Source organism: Cornus florida, unplaced genomic scaffold (assembly GCF_030987335.1).
Source record: "Cornus florida cultivar Cherokee Brave unplaced genomic scaffold, ASM3098733v1 CherokeeBrave_3.0.0_Hap2_Chr02, whole genome shotgun sequence".
Classification (NCBI taxonomy): Eukaryota; Viridiplantae; Streptophyta; class Magnoliopsida; order Cornales; family Cornaceae; genus Cornus; species Cornus florida.
The window spans coordinates 20,732,334-20,747,807 of record NW_026775572.1 but is presented as its reverse complement, the minus strand read 5'-3'; the positions used below and the strand labels follow the sequence as shown (position 1 = coordinate 20,747,807).

At 33.8% G+C, this 15,474-nt stretch overlaps 1 long non-coding RNA gene and 8 other non-coding genes across 10 annotated transcripts; 8 read left to right on the top strand and 1 right to left on the bottom strand.

The window, feature by feature from the left end:
• The first annotated feature begins 1,875 nt into the window (after positions 1-1,875).
• On the top strand, positions 1,876-1,947 carry TRNAP-UGG (transfer RNA proline (anticodon UGG)). The gene has a single exon. It is a non-coding gene; the product is annotated as a tRNA-Pro (tRNA).
• A 96-nt stretch (positions 1,948-2,043) lies between these two features.
• TRNAP-AGG (transfer RNA proline (anticodon AGG)) lies at positions 2,044-2,115 on the top strand. Its single transcript has one exon. It is a non-coding gene; the product is annotated as a tRNA-Pro (tRNA).
• Positions 2,116-2,416: 301 nt separating this feature from the next.
• Positions 2,417-13,947, bottom strand: LOC132294156 (uncharacterized). 2 transcript variants are annotated; one of them, XR_009477987.1, is made up of 4 exons: positions 13,655-13,947; positions 9,955-10,016; positions 5,642-5,708; positions 2,417-4,904 (listed from the first exon to the last, which is right to left on the bottom strand). It is a non-coding gene; the product is annotated as an uncharacterized LOC132294156 (long non-coding RNA). The 2 variants fall into 2 exon arrangements; XR_009477986.1 differs by having other exon boundaries at positions 2,417-3,199; positions 13,655-13,946.
• On the top strand, positions 4,109-4,180 carry TRNAP-UGG (transfer RNA proline (anticodon UGG)). The gene has a single exon. It is a non-coding gene; the product is annotated as a tRNA-Pro (tRNA).
• TRNAP-AGG (transfer RNA proline (anticodon AGG)) lies at positions 5,206-5,277 on the top strand. Its single transcript has one exon. It is a non-coding gene; the product is annotated as a tRNA-Pro (tRNA).
• Positions 7,682-7,753, top strand: TRNAP-AGG (transfer RNA proline (anticodon AGG)). The gene has a single exon. It is a non-coding gene; the product is annotated as a tRNA-Pro (tRNA).
• TRNAP-AGG (transfer RNA proline (anticodon AGG)) lies at positions 8,617-8,688 on the top strand. Its single transcript has one exon. It is a non-coding gene; the product is annotated as a tRNA-Pro (tRNA).
• On the top strand, positions 9,126-9,197 carry TRNAP-AGG (transfer RNA proline (anticodon AGG)). Its single transcript has one exon. It is a non-coding gene; the product is annotated as a tRNA-Pro (tRNA).
• Positions 12,885-12,956, top strand: TRNAP-UGG (transfer RNA proline (anticodon UGG)). Its single transcript has one exon. It is a non-coding gene; the product is annotated as a tRNA-Pro (tRNA).
• Positions 13,948-15,474: the final 1,527 nt, after the last annotated feature.

Below are 15,474 nucleotides of genomic sequence, written 5' to 3'. Positions count from 1 at the left end.
GATACTGCGGCAAAAAGCCGATTGTAGTGTGTCAACCACTAGGTAAAGTTTCTTGTTCGTATTTAGCGCTTTTATCAAACCATAAAGATGCTGCGAAACATTGATTGTACGTGCCAACCACAAATTTAGCCCAAATGTCTTTAAACCATCAAAGGGCTTAACCGATGTTATAGTGTTATACCCTTCAATGAGTCTAGTGAGACAAACGAATATTTTTTTGAAAAAAAAAGACCATGTTTTCACCAAAATGTCTTTTATAGTTCTCTAAAAAGAGTTTACTAAGTGACAAACCAAGCTTGCTTTAAAGTTTGTAAAATTCGTATGATTGCTATGGTAACTTTCTATGAATCTCGAGGAATTGAAACTTGAGCTACAAATCACACAGCAACCATAGGCAAAATTTAAAAAGAAAACAAAGAAGCATTGTGATTGTACATAATATAATATTCAGATTTTCACACAACAATATAGATTGAGAACTGGAAGTTATGATGTATAAATGGATCATAAAAGAATTTATAGTTTGGCTGTCTGCTAGAACAGACTGTCAACTCTCTTGAAGGGATTTGTCCACTAATGAAGTTATTATGTATAAATGGATTATATAATTTTGAAATGATTTGTCCACTAATGAATAATAAAATCAAAAGAACTAATGAATAATACTATTAAAATTTTATTTTGCTAAAACTCAAAAAATAGATCAGCAAGTTGACCGAGTTTAAAAAATTAAAGATGGGTTGGGCTCAAGTTCATGGCTGGGTTTGGCCTGAGCTCGGGTTGAAGATTTTGTACCTCGGGTTGAGCCCAAGTTGACTCTCTAACCCGGCCAAGTTGCAGCCCTACTAAAAACTCCCTTCTCATACTTTTAACGGCTTGAGTTTCACGGTTGCAACAATGACTAATTGGCCCTTATTTGATTGTCACCAAAATAAATAAATAGTAGGCGTCCACCTTCAACGTCATGTTTGGTTCGGGTTGCTTCGACTACACTTGGAAGTGATTCTTTTATATCAATCATAATTGATAACCAGATTTTAGAGTTATTATTTTTTAAGATGAATTAATAATTCTTCAAGATCATTAAATCTTAAATGTTTTTATATAGCAATCGCAACCCGTTTAAACAATGTAAACCATAAACCAAAGGTAAGGAAATGAAAGCCCATATTTTGGTTAGTGAAATGGCCGATCATTAATATTAGATAGGCTAGTTCATATATAAAGTGGTTTGCTTAAAAGATTTCATCTGTAGCTGTGAATGCAATATATTTGCATATAATCTCAATTTTTCGTGATATCAAAATGACATGGTCTATGAAAATTTAGGTCAATTAGACCCTTTCTATGAAAATTTAGGTCAATTAGACCCCAATTCATTAGCCCGTTAAGAATTTATTATTTAGTGTTGATGCCAACACTAATATAACAATGCTACAATGGTTTATCAGTCCTGTCCAACTACTAATATGACTGGTAGTACCGTTCAGACTGATTATTTTTTATTATTATTTTATTTTCATCACAAGAATGTTGAGAATTAGTTATTGGAGAGGGGAGAGATGATGCAAGGCTCGAACACGGACTTCTGGATATGAGAAGTAACTCAACCACTTGGAGAAGACGGTACTTGCAATCATGACTGATAACTTGCTAACTAAAGAATATATTCATATTCATTTATATATAAAATAAAAAATGCATTTAAAAATATGGGTGCTAATTAATCACAATGGGGTCGATGGTGACGAAATTTCTTGGGCTGGTAATCCAGTTTCAACAAAATAGCTGCCCAAGGAGGAAAATTAATAAAATAATTAAGTAAGATGCATTTGTCCGCTATAAGATTATCAAGAATGTCCCACATAACAAACAGGGCATTTGGTCTAGTGGTATGATTCTCGCTTTGGGTGCGAGAGGTCCCGAGTTCGATTCTCGGAATGCCCCCGTAATACATTTTTGTTGTTTTAAATTCAACTTTGCAACAATTTGTAAAATTTTTAGATATCACATTATATTATATATAGCAAGCATTACAAAAGTGGGCATTTGGTCTAGTGGCATGATTCTCGCTTAGGGTGCGAGAGGTCCCGAGTTCAATTCTCGGAATGCCCCATTTTTTTTTTTTTTTTTTTTTACTTGGGAAAAGTACACTAAAATTTTCAACAAAATTTCTTAATTAAAAGAAAATTGTTTTAGTTGTCATCCTTGCCTTTCCTCCAAACAAATGGGTTTGGCTATTCGTTTAAAAAATAAATGCAATTTTATATGTAAATTCCATTGTTTCTGCTCTATCAGTAGACTAATAAGGAATAAGTACCAACTAGAATTCACGGACCAAAAGAGGAAAAAAAAAAAAAACACAAGAACAATTATTAGTGTAACAGGAAGTGAACGTAGATGAGAGAAGATTCACTTAAAGTCAACACACAACTACTCAAATTAGAATACATAAAAAGATCCACATTTAGTTACATAGCAACAAACACAATTTAGCTCCCCATTTAACCAGTCTCTAAACACCCAAGATATAAAAGATTCTAACAGTGTTTCACTGGTGGACAATCAACATGATGGGGATAATTTGTATCAAGGTTGCTCAACAAACGGAGTGGCTAAACAGACCGGATGGATTGAAAAGTTTGAAATTAAATGAAAGATGACAAGCATATAAAGAAAGTTTAAATTCAAAGCTCGGATCAGTAGGAAGAATATCCTCGAATCTTTACAATTCTCCTAGAATCCCAACAAGTTGCAACAGACTGAACCAGCTATAAATACAAGTCTGATCAAGCAAACAGGTATGAGAAAAATTAATTATAAAATTCCTACCTTTATTTCAAAGCTCCAACAACTGACTTGATCGTCGGAGAGCTCTTGGCAAGCACCACACCGGTGCCATCAAGGGCCATTCTTTGCAGGAAGCGGTGTCGTTCCGGGTTGTGCAGAATCTTGCATCAACATATCTTTCCTTGCAAAATTGCCGACAATGTTTCAGGTTACTCACACATTTTCTGCTCAGATTGTGCCTTCTCACACTTTGTTAGAATTTCACAGTTGCGACGACTAATTGGCCCTTATTTGATTGTCCAATTGAACCCTCAATGAGTACACCTTTCGGGTTACTTTGACCAATTTAATCACTAAATCAGCTTTTCCTTCTGAAATATACTGCTCCAACACCACAGCACACCTGAGACTAGTTACAATTCACAACAATAGGGGCACTGAGCTTCTAGAGATTGGTTGAAAAATGAACTGAATGGAAGTAATTGTTTATATCAATCATAAGCTTTTAGAACTAAGAATTATTATATAATTGAATTACTACTTGTTATGCACGAATCAATAATTCATCAAGATCATTATTTCTTAAATAGTTTTCCCTTGAAAATAATTTATATAGAAATCACAACCCATTTAAACTATCTAAACCAAAGGTAAAACTGAAAATCGCTCCTAAAGAAAGCCCATATTCTGGTAAGTGACCTGATCATTAGCAGATAGGTTAGTTCTTCAATAAAGTGGTCCACTTCTTATAAGATTTCAATTTCAGCTCTGAATGCAATATACTTGCATTCTCAGATAATCTTAAAAATTCATGATATCTCCATGAAATCTCATTGCATGCACTATGAACATATAAAATGATGCGACACAAATACGGTGAATACCTATTCCTAACTGGATTATTTGACAAGAATTTCAACTACTGATGTGGTCTTGTTCAATTATAAAGGTGGAAGTAGTATTGTTCAATTATAAAGGTGGAAGTAGTATTGTTCAATTATGAATGTGATTGATTCAAAATATGAAAATCAATCACAACTTGCTAACTAGAAGAAATATAATCATATTCACTTCAGAAAAAGAAAAATCTAATCATATCAAAACTATAGGTGCTAATTAATCACAATGACTCACATTAATAACCTTTTGTGGGTCCTCCCATTAGAAAGATAACAAAATTCCTTGGGCAACTTCCGCAAAAGTAGAAGAGGACATCCAGTTTCAACATAGTAGTTCAAGGAGGAAACTAACAGAGAAATAAATAGTAAGATGCATTTGTCACCTATAAAGATATTAATTAGAGTCCCATAAACATCAAGGGCATTTGGTCTAGTGGTATGATTCTCGCTTTGGGTGCGAGAGGTCCCGAGTTTGATTCTCGGAATGCCCCTCGTACAATTCCCACTTCTTTATATTGTTTTTTTGAATGTTCAATCAAAGTATTTTATCTAGAATCAACTCAAACTTTAACATAATAATAAAAAGTATAGGCATATATATTTTCTATTTGAATCTGATAAGATCCCTCATAAGTAGAGTAGAAATATATGCGTACATGACCCACTCCACCACATGGTATGATATTGTCCGCTTTGGGCCTGAGCCCGCACGGTTTTGCTCTTGGGCTTCACCCCAAAAGGCCTCATTGGTATTGGAGGTGACACACTTACATATAAGAACTTCACCTTTCCTCTACCCAGGCGATGTAGGATTATGCACCCGTAACTCGCCAGTTTGGTAGCCTAATAGTGTCTCTTGCACCCGCTCACGGCACACCCGCCCACAAGGTCATCACAATCCACCCCACTTGGAGGCCCGACGTCCCCGTCGGCACACTTCCGGCTGGGTCAGGCTCTGATACCATTTGTAACGACTCACTCCACCACGTGGTATGATATTGTCCGCTTTGGGCCTGAGCCCGCACGGTTTTGGTCTTGGGCTTCACCCCAAAAAGCCTCATACCAATTGGAGGTGACACACTTACATATAAGAACTTCACCTTTCCTCTACCCAGGCGATGTGGGATTGTGCACCCGTAGCTCGCCAGTGTGGTAGCCTGATAGTGTCTCTTGCACCCGCTCACAAGGTCATCACAGTACAGTTGTTTGTTACTCCTATAATATAGCCAAACATGCAGAACTATAAAGATATTATTTTAACCTTCTTATCAATAAGGCAAACTAGGATTAAAAATGTGATAAGTATTACATATCATATCTATCACAACTGGCAAAGGTATATCCACAATCTAAGTAATGATAATATTAAAGATGTAAGAGCTGGTATATTTAATAATACTAAGAAAAAAATAGATGAGCTCTCAAAGGTTTTACATTCAACATGCTAGAGAGATTTTCGACTGCAATAATTGGTAAATTTTTCAAATAATATATTACATATCAAGCATTACAAAAAGGGCATTTGGTCTAGTGGCATGATTCTCGCTTAGGGTGCGAGAGGTCCCGAGTTCAATTCTCGGAATGCCCCATCTAGCTTTTTCTTTCTCCCACCCATTTTTTATTTTATTTTTAAATGTCATATATATCAACATTTGTGTTGTACATTTTTTAATCTTTGAATACCACAGTGATTTACTTGGGGAAAGTACACTTAAATTTTTAACCAAATTTCTTAATTAAAAAAAAAAAAAAAAAATGTTATACCATCATAGTCACAGTTGTCATTCAACATGTTATATCATCATAGTCACAATTATCCCAAACAATTGGGTTTGGCTATTCTTTTAAAAAATAAATGTAATTTTATGTCATATGTAAAATCGTAAATTCAATTGTTTCTGCTCCATCAATAGACTAGGGAATAAGTAGCAAACTAAATTTCAGTGTCAAACCAGGATTAAACTTGCAACTTCATTCTCACAAGATGAAATTCATGAGCCTCAACCCCAGCAATTACACCTGCAGAACAACAGACCAAACAAGAAAAAAAGAACACGAGTAATTATTAGTGTCACAGGAAGTGAACTTAGATGAGAGAAAATTCAGTTAAAGTCAACACAACTACCAAAATTAGAATATATAAAGATCCAGTGAACAGAAATGATGAAGTTACATAGCAACATATAGAATTTAGCTCCCCAGTTAACCAGTCTCTAAACACCTAAGAGATAAGGAGTCTAACAGTGTTCGACTGGTGGACAATCAACATATCTTTCCTTGCAAAATTGCTGACAATGTGTTGGTGCGGCGGTTGCAAAATTGCTGACAATGTTACTATCAAAGAAATATGTCACAATTTGGTATGCCTACAGAAATGGTGCCTTGATGTGGGACAACTCTTTTGCTTTGGATTTGAACCTTAGAAGAATCTTTGTCAGTGGATTGGGAAAAAAAAAAAAAAAAAGGAACATTTGTAGATATATCTATTTGGATCACAGCTAGCAAAGGTATATTGACAATTGAAGTACCACCGAGGATTGTAACCTAGTGGTAACCTAGTTGAAACTTAGAAGATTCCTTGTCAGTGGATTTAAAAATAAAAATGCAGCAGTTATTGTATCAACTAGGCAAACTAGGATTAAAAAAATAAGTATAATACATCATATGTATCGCAGCTGGCAAAGGATTCACAATCGAAGTATTGATAATATTAAATGCGTAAGAGCTGGCATATTTAATAATACAAAGAAAAACATAGATGAACTCTCAAAGGTTTTACATTCAACATGCCTAGAGAGATTTTTAACTGCAATAATTGGTAAAATTTTCAAATAGTATATTTTATATCAATAATTTCTAAAAGGGCATTTGGTCTAGTGACATGATTCTCGCTTAGGGTGCGAGAGGTCCCGAGTTCAATTCTCGGAATGCTCCATTTGTATTGATAATCAGTGTTTTTTATTACCTAGGTTTTTCTTTCTTTCTTTTTTTTTTAATGTCATAAATATTTTTGCTGTATACATTTTATAGATGAATACTTGTGCATCGTAATTTGCTAATGAAAAGTACATTTACAATTTCACAAAATTTGTTAATTGAAAAAAAATGTTTTATCATCATTGTCATTCTTGCCTTTATCCCAAACAGAGTTGGCTATTTGTTTAAAAATAAATGTAATTTTATGTCATATGACTCATGTAAATTCAATTGTTTCTGCTCTATCAATAGACTCAGTAGCAAACTAGATTTCAATGTCAAACCAGGATTAAACTTGCAGCTTCATTCTCACAAGACAAAATCCATAAGCCTCAACCCCGATATTTGCACCAGGACAACAACAGACCAAAAAAAAAAAAACACACAGGAGCAATTATTAGTGTTGCAGGAAGTGAACATAGATGCAAGAAGACTCAATTAAAGTTGACACAACTACTAATATTAGAATATACTAGGATCCATTACAACAGAAATGATTTAGTTTTATAGCAACAAACAGAATTTAGCTCCCCAGTTAACCAGTCTCTAAAAGATAAGGAATCTAACGGTGTCCAACTGGTGGACAATCAGCATGTCTTTACTCGCAAAAATGCTGACAATGTCTCAGGTTGCTATAAAAAATATGGTTGAATCTTAGAAGATTCTTTGGCAGTGGATTGAAAAAAGGAAAAAGAATATATATACATATATGCATTTATGCAGCAGTCATTTATATCAACAAAGGCAAACCAGGATTAAAAATGTAATAAGTATAGTATATCATATGTATCACAGCTACCAAAGGTGAGTTCACAGTCGAAGTAATGATGATATTAAAGGTGTAATCCTTACCCAAAAAATATCAAAATATTAAAGATGTAACAGCAAGCATATTTAAATGCACTCAAAGAACGGAGATGAACTCTTATAAGTTTTACAATTCAACATGCCCGGAGAGATTTTCAAATAATAAAATATTATATAGTGGGCACGAAAGAGGAAAAAAGAAAAGAAAAGGGCATTTGGTCTAGTGGCATGATTCTCGCTTAGGGTGCGAGAGGTCCCGAGTTCAATTCTCGGAATGCCCCATTTTAATCAGTGTTGTCAATTACCTAAGTTCTTTATTTTTAATGTCATATAAAATATAATCTATACACTCTTTTGTGTTGTATCCTTTATTAGCTTTGAATACTTGAGCATTGTAATCTACTCATGAAAAGTAAACTCAAAATGTCAGACAAAATTTCTTGATCAATGTAAATCTTTTATTTTTCTATATATATATATATATATACATAAATATAATTTGTTGATCAGTACAATGAATCATATGTATCACAGCTAGCGACAGTCGAAGTAATAATAATATTAAAGGTGTAATCCTTACCTGAAAAATCAAAATATTAAAGATGTAATAGCAAGAATATTTAAATGCACTCAAAGAACAGAGATGAACTCAAGTTTTACAATCCAACATGTCTGGAGAGATTTTCAAATGTAGTAATTGGTAAAATTTTCTAATTGACTATTATACAATGGGCATGGAAAAAAGGGCATTTGGTCTATACATATATATAATCTTTTGTGTTGTATCTTATATTATCTTTGAATACTTCAGCATTGTAATCTACTCATGAAAAGTAAACTCAAAATGCATGCCAGCAAAATTTCTTGATCATCTTTTTTTGTTTACATACATAAATATAATTTGTTGATCAGTACAATGTATCATATGTATCACAGTTAGCAAAAGGTTTGTTGACAGTCCAAGTAATGATAATATAAAAGGTGTAATCCTTACCAGAAAATTTCAAAATACTCAAGGTGTAATAGCAAGCGTATTTAAATTCACTCAAAGAACAGATCTGAGCTCTTAAAAGTTTTACAATTTAACATGCCTGCAGAGATTTTCAAATAATAGACTATTATATAGTGTGCATGAAAACAAACAGGGCATTTGGTCTAGTGGCATGATTCTCGCTTAGGGTGCGAGAGGTCCCGAGTTCAATTCTCGGAATGCCCCATTTTAATCATTGTTTTTCAATTACCTAAGTTTTTCTTTCTTTTTAATGTCATTATATATATATAATCTATATACTATTTTGTGTACTATCCTATAGTATCTTAAATACTTAAGCATTGTAATCCATTCATGAAAAGTAAACTCAAAATGTCGGCAAAATTTCTTCGTCAATTAAATATTTTTTTCTTTTTATCTTTTTTCATACATAAATCTGCTTTGTTGATCAGTACAAAGCTAGCAAAGGTGTGTTGACAGTAGAAGTAATGATAATATTAAAGGTGTAATTCTTACACAATATATGTATTAAAGGTGTAATAGCAAGCATATTTAAATGCACTCAAAAAACAAAGATGAACTCTTAAAAGTTTTACAATTCAACATGCCGGAGAGAGATTTTCAAATAATAGACTATTATTTAGTGGGCATGAAAACAAAAAGGGCATTTGGTCTAGTGGCATGATTCTCGCTTAGGGTGCGAGAGGTCCCGAGTTCAATTCTCGGAATGCCCCATTTTAATCAGTGTTTTCAATTACACAAGTTTTTCTTTCTTTTTAATGTCATGTAAAGTATAATCTAGATACTCTTTTGAGTTGTATCCTTTATTATCTTTGAATATTTGAGCATTTAAATCTATTTTGTCGAGAAAATTTCTTGATCAATGTAAATCTATATTTTTTTTCATACATAAATATAATATGTTGATCAGTACAATGTAACATATGTATCCCATTCAGCAAAGGTGTGTCAACAGTTGAAGTAATGATAATTTTAAAGGTGCAATCCTTACCCAAAAAAATCAAAATATTAAAGGTGTGATAGCAAGCATATTTAAATGCACTCAAAGAACAGAGATGAACTCCTAAAACTTTACAATTCAACATGCCAGGAGGGATTTTCAAATAATAGACTATTATCTAGTGGGCGGGAAAAGGGCATTTGTTTGCGAGAGGTACCGAGTTCAATTCTCAGAATGCCCTATTTTAATTAGTGCTTTCAATCACCTAAATTTTTATTTCTTTTTTAATGTCATATAAAATATAATCTAGATGATACTCTTTTGTGCTGTATTCTTTATTATCTTTGAATACTTGAGCATTATAATCTAATTATGAAAAATAAACTCAAATTGTAAGCAAAATTTGTTAATCAATATAAGTTTTTTATGTCATACATAAATTTAATTGTTTCTGCTCCATCAATAGACTAAGAAATAAGTAGCAATATAAATTTCAAAGTGCACAAACCAGGATTAAACTTCCAACTTACATTCTCACAAGAGGAAATCTATCAGCCTCAACCCCAACAATTACACCTGAACAATGACGGACCTAAAAAAACATAGGAGCAATTATTCCGTGTTAAATGAAGTGAACATAGATTTTTTTTATTTTTTATAAGTAAAAGTGAACATAGATGAAAAACAGATTCAGTTAAAGTCAACACAATTACTAGAACTCCATGAAGGAGGGAAAAAAAACAACAACTACTACTACTACAACAACTAGAAAAGAGTATAAAAGGATCCACTGTGACAGATGATTTAGTTACATAGCATCAAACAGGGATTTTGTGTTCCCCAATTAACCAATCTCTGAAAACCTAAAAATATGTCACCAACCAAACCAATTTTCAAAATTGCTGACAATTTTCAAGTCACTATCAACAAAATATGTCACAAACCGATATTAATATACTATAAAAAGGTGCCTTGATAAAAGACAATATCTCTCTCCGTCACGGGAATTTTTCATATAGGTCCTTACAACTCATATTCCTGTAACAATGTAATAATTGAACTGTTATATAATAATTATTCCGGTATAATTGTGTTATGCAACAATGACTTCCAGGAGTCAATGTGCAGTATGTTAGTGGACAGTGTGTGCAGGGTTCATATACCAAGATAATAAAGCATGAAACTCTGCTTTACTGCAAGCTAACAGCATGATCAGCATCACATTTAACCAAAATTCCTTTAGATCAATAGACCTAAATGCCTTTGCCATCTGGAGTTATTTATAGGTATTGAGCACAATAAAAGAGGATTGAGAAACATTTGATATATAACAGAATGCTGCTTCCTTAGAGATAAGTTCCCTGTAGAATCCATGGAAGCAATTGCAAAGAAAATTCAGCAAGTACTCAAACATGTGCTGGACCTTTTACGATTTGCATAGCCAAGTGCCACCACCTCAGATTATAGCTACTAATAGCAGAAGAATAAAAGACCACCCAATTTCAGTTCCAATGTGTTGTAGGTAAACCAAGACAAGCACACACTTGCAAATTAAAAAAAGATAAACACAAAAATCAGACATTTGATCTAATGTGTTATGCTCCCCTTGGCTTCAATAAAAAGCAAAAATGTATTAGAATATATACGGAATTAAATTCAACCAGAGAGAAACGTTAATTGTTTCAAGAAAACAGAGAAACCAAATGCAGTCCATGCATGTGTGTGGGCGAGTGTCTCTCTGTGTGTGTTGTGTTGGGGAGGGTGGAGAAAAATTGCCAACCTTAGATGCTAGAAAATTGGATGCTATGGGCCACTGAGAAATGGTATATCAGGTCAGGTAAACTCTTTGCAAATAAAGTCATCAGAGAAAAGTACTAAGTTTAACTAAATAAAATGTGACACAAATAGAGCACAATAGGCGTAGTTAGAAGGACATTTGATTGGTGCAAAATTCTCAATTTGGAGGCAAAAGCGCCCTGGGTTTGATTCTTGGAATGCCTTCTAAGATAAGGGAATTCAGAAAATGAGTTCAACTATAAAGTCTCAACTATCAACTTTCAATTTCACCACAAAAAATTGCTAGTATCAACTTTCCAGAACTCTTTAACAATAAAGGGTCATTCAATTGGATTTACAAAAGCCATGGTCTCAACCTAAGGGCAAAAAAATAAATTAAAATGTTTTTAGTTTAAGATCATCTATAGCCAACCAAAGATGGCTATAATACTAATACAGCTACCAAAAATTATACATCTACAAGAAACCATATACGGATATGACTTTCCCCAAATTAATTTATTGCACTTAGAGACATTTGCAACTAATGCTAAATTACAATTTACGGAACAAATGCCATGAAGAATGCATGATGTGTATGATAACTGCTACTAATTTGGTAAAATAGTGTGATTCTAGTATAGGGTGTAGGAGGCCTTAACTCTTATTCCCAGAATGTACCACTTAATTTCCTGCATTTTGAAAGCCACATAATTTCAGTGACACTTTATTTTATAGTTACTATGAAAAAAATGGCAAGGACACTTTTTAGCCGCATTGAAACTGAAGTCTGAACAGAGACTGTCCAACTGAGACATGTCTCAACTCCAACTACACCACGAAAACATAAAAGGGGCACTTGTCATTATCGGGTGCACTCAGAAAGCTCAATCACTGAAGTAACAGATAGATTGCACATGCATATTGTAAATTCGTCAAAAGTATCTATCATAAACTCAGAACAAGCAGCGTAAATGTTTAATTCATCTACAACAACCAAGCCTTTTCCCAATTACTTGGGGTCGGCTACATGAATCCTATGTTTCCATTCCGCTCTATTCAAGGCCATAGCCTCAAATTCAATAACATAAAAGTTCAATTAATCTAAAACATAGAATTATAAAATATTATTAATTAGCATTAAGAGAATTAAAAAGTAGCAGAAATGTCCTTCTAAGTGGGCAAGAAATTATCAAGACTTGCAACCTTATTGCCACTGAAGAACCAAAAATAATAATTCCGGTCCAAACAGATATTATTATGCAGAATGTGTGATTTAGATTCATGTTTTGCGTTGTTTAGATGCAATCAACCAACATACAGACATCGATGCTCATATATAATTCATATTCTCTAAGGAAGAGCAAGATAACACCAAGAACTGCAGCTTAAGCCAGAGTGGAGCAACAATATTGCTCTTCCACAGAAAATTTCACAGATAGAATTTGAAAAAGCACAATTAATAATTATAAGCTGTTAGTTCTTTAAAGTGCACTAGACCCTCCTATATAGCTACCTACTTGAGTTCAAAAGCTTACTAGACAACCAATGGGCAACATTTCATAATATATAAACTGTACTTAAATAACAAGTCAACAAGCTGCAAAGATTTTAAAATGAAACAAATAGTTATTTTATAAAGGTACATTTAATAGGATATAAAACATGACACTAATTATCAATTGGGCATTTGGTCTAGTGGTATGATTCTCGCTTTGGGTGCGAGAGGTCCCGAGTTCGATTCTCGGAATGCCCCACCTTAATTTTCTGAGTATTCTTTTGTTGGTAGGCGCATGTGAATAAACCATTTTGTATATTCTCCAGTTTTTTTTTTTCTTTTTTTTTCTTTCTTTTTTTTTTTTATTACTCTGCTTCCACCAAGTCAAATTAAAAAACTCCAACAAGACTTTTGGATTAGTATCAATATTATTGTTTATTGACAATGTTTCCATTAGATTAATTAAAAGCAAGAAAAGTACCAATTTGGTGACTAGAACCACCTATTCATTCTCTGATTTTCAAAATTACTCCATAGCAATATCTGATCCAAGTCAAACTCAAAAAACCTCAGCAAGTACTTTTTAATTAATACCAATATTATTGTATTCTGACAAGTTTCCTGTTAGATCGATCAAAAACTATAAAAATACCAATATCAAGGTCGCCAGACCAAGATGAAACTTGTGACCTCCTTCATAAACCTAATCACGGACAACTCACAAATACCAAATGATATATATACATATCAACACATATAGAGATGCAATATTGTAAACTCGGCTGCCTCATTTGTTGAGCAAATCATGAGGCTTAAAAATGTAAGTTATCAACCCTAGATAAGTGAAATTTTAAACAATTAAATGAATTCGTCGGTAAACTAAGCACAGATTATTAGAGAGAGAGCTGTACCTAAACTTGCTCGAAGTAAATATCTAGAGATATACGTGATCATACCATAGTTCTTGCGGAAGGAGACGAAAGGTGAAGACGTCTGACTCTGATACCGGCGGTCCGTTTGGTTGCCCAGAAACAGGAGGAAAATAACAGAGAAAAATTAAGTTAAAACTTTCAACACTTATGCTCGTTTGGTTCGAGAGAAAAGGAGAAGGAAAGAGATTTCAGCAATTGAAACTTTGGGAAGAGAGAGAGACTGAGAGAGGGACTCAATTGTATAGTACTATTTATTTTCTATCAACTTCTAGAAGTAAAATTTTCCCTCAAAATTTTCGAAGGGCGTGTTTGAACTCCCCGGGAAATTTATGGGTATAATTGTCCTTTAGGTACAGTATACTACGGTGAGTCTTGTCGGATTCAAATCTGAGAGGGTCCGCCGAGTGTCCGACAGCTCTTCACTTTGTTAGCAATTTTTGCCACGTCAGCGCGAAAATGTTTCTTTTTTTTCTTTTCTTTTTTAAAATATTAGTGTGTGACACTTGTAAATAAGTATTTAAATCCTCTTCAAGCCAACGGTATTCTTTGTACACGTGACATGACTCAAAAAAAGTTGAAAGTGGAGCTTTAACTTTTCATGTTTTTTTTTTTTAAGACTGTTCCGTAAAAAATAAAAATAAAAAATTCTTATACATACCATGAAGCACAATGCAATTAGAAGTGTCAAAGACACGATCTGCTAACACGATATGAGATAAGCGAATTTGGGTTTATTTTAAACGAGTTCGAATCATAAACAGATTACTATGATTAATCCATTTATTTGTCGATTTAGGATTTAGAAGTTCAACCCGTATAATCCATTTAGGCAATGATAGGAAACCGAATTGGTAGCCCCTAATTGGCCACGTCAGTTCCTTTAAATATTAGATTCAACTTTTTCTCTCACATCACGTGAGTGGGTCCTATAACGCTTCTCTTCAACCTAACATAGGGTTACAACTACAATGAACAAGTCTCTAAATTTTTATGCAGACAACTAAATCTAAACTTTTTTCACTCACCAATTTTCAAACAAAAAATAAAAAAGAAAAGCAGAAAATAAAACATCTTTAACAAGTGAGAATTCAACATCTTCTCTCAACCGTGGCTTGGGTGGGTTTCCTCTTCAACCTCACAAACTGTATCAGATTGGCTTAGGTGAGTTTCGATCCCAACGTTCAATTGTAGTACTCAACGATCCCTGAGAAGGGCAGTTTGGAATTCTTTGCAAGTGAGTGCGATTCGACTGGACCAACTCCCGAGTCCCGACTGCCTTCTGTAATCGTCGCCCTGAGAAGTGCAGTCTGGGCTTCTATTGGAAGATACTGCAGACCGGATTAGTTTCCGCCAAATCGGAACTCATTTGGACGAAATTAACAGATCTAATTAAAAAACAATGGGGTTGTATTTTACAAATTCATTCTCAAACAAATTTTATACACTCATACCTTTATCTATATGTTTATATATATATGTGTGTGTGCGCGCGCGCGCGCGCTACTATTGTATATATATATATGCTACTATTGTATATTTTGTTTGCTGATTCTGATAGGTACATGTTTTCTGATCAATTGCAAATTTTCAGAAGATGGTGGCACCTTCAGTGGATTAGTTTATGGCGTAAAAAATGTCCCTAGGTTGAAGAGAAGCGTTGAAGGCCTACCCACGTGATGTGAGAGAAAAAGTAGAATTTTGCTAATATTTAAAGAAACTGACTTGGCAAGCCACGCCAGATTTGGGGAGAATTCGGGGCTACCTATTCGGTTCCCCTATCATTACCCAATCCGTTTATAACCCTTTTAACTCAATATGTTATAATCGTAAATATGACATGTATT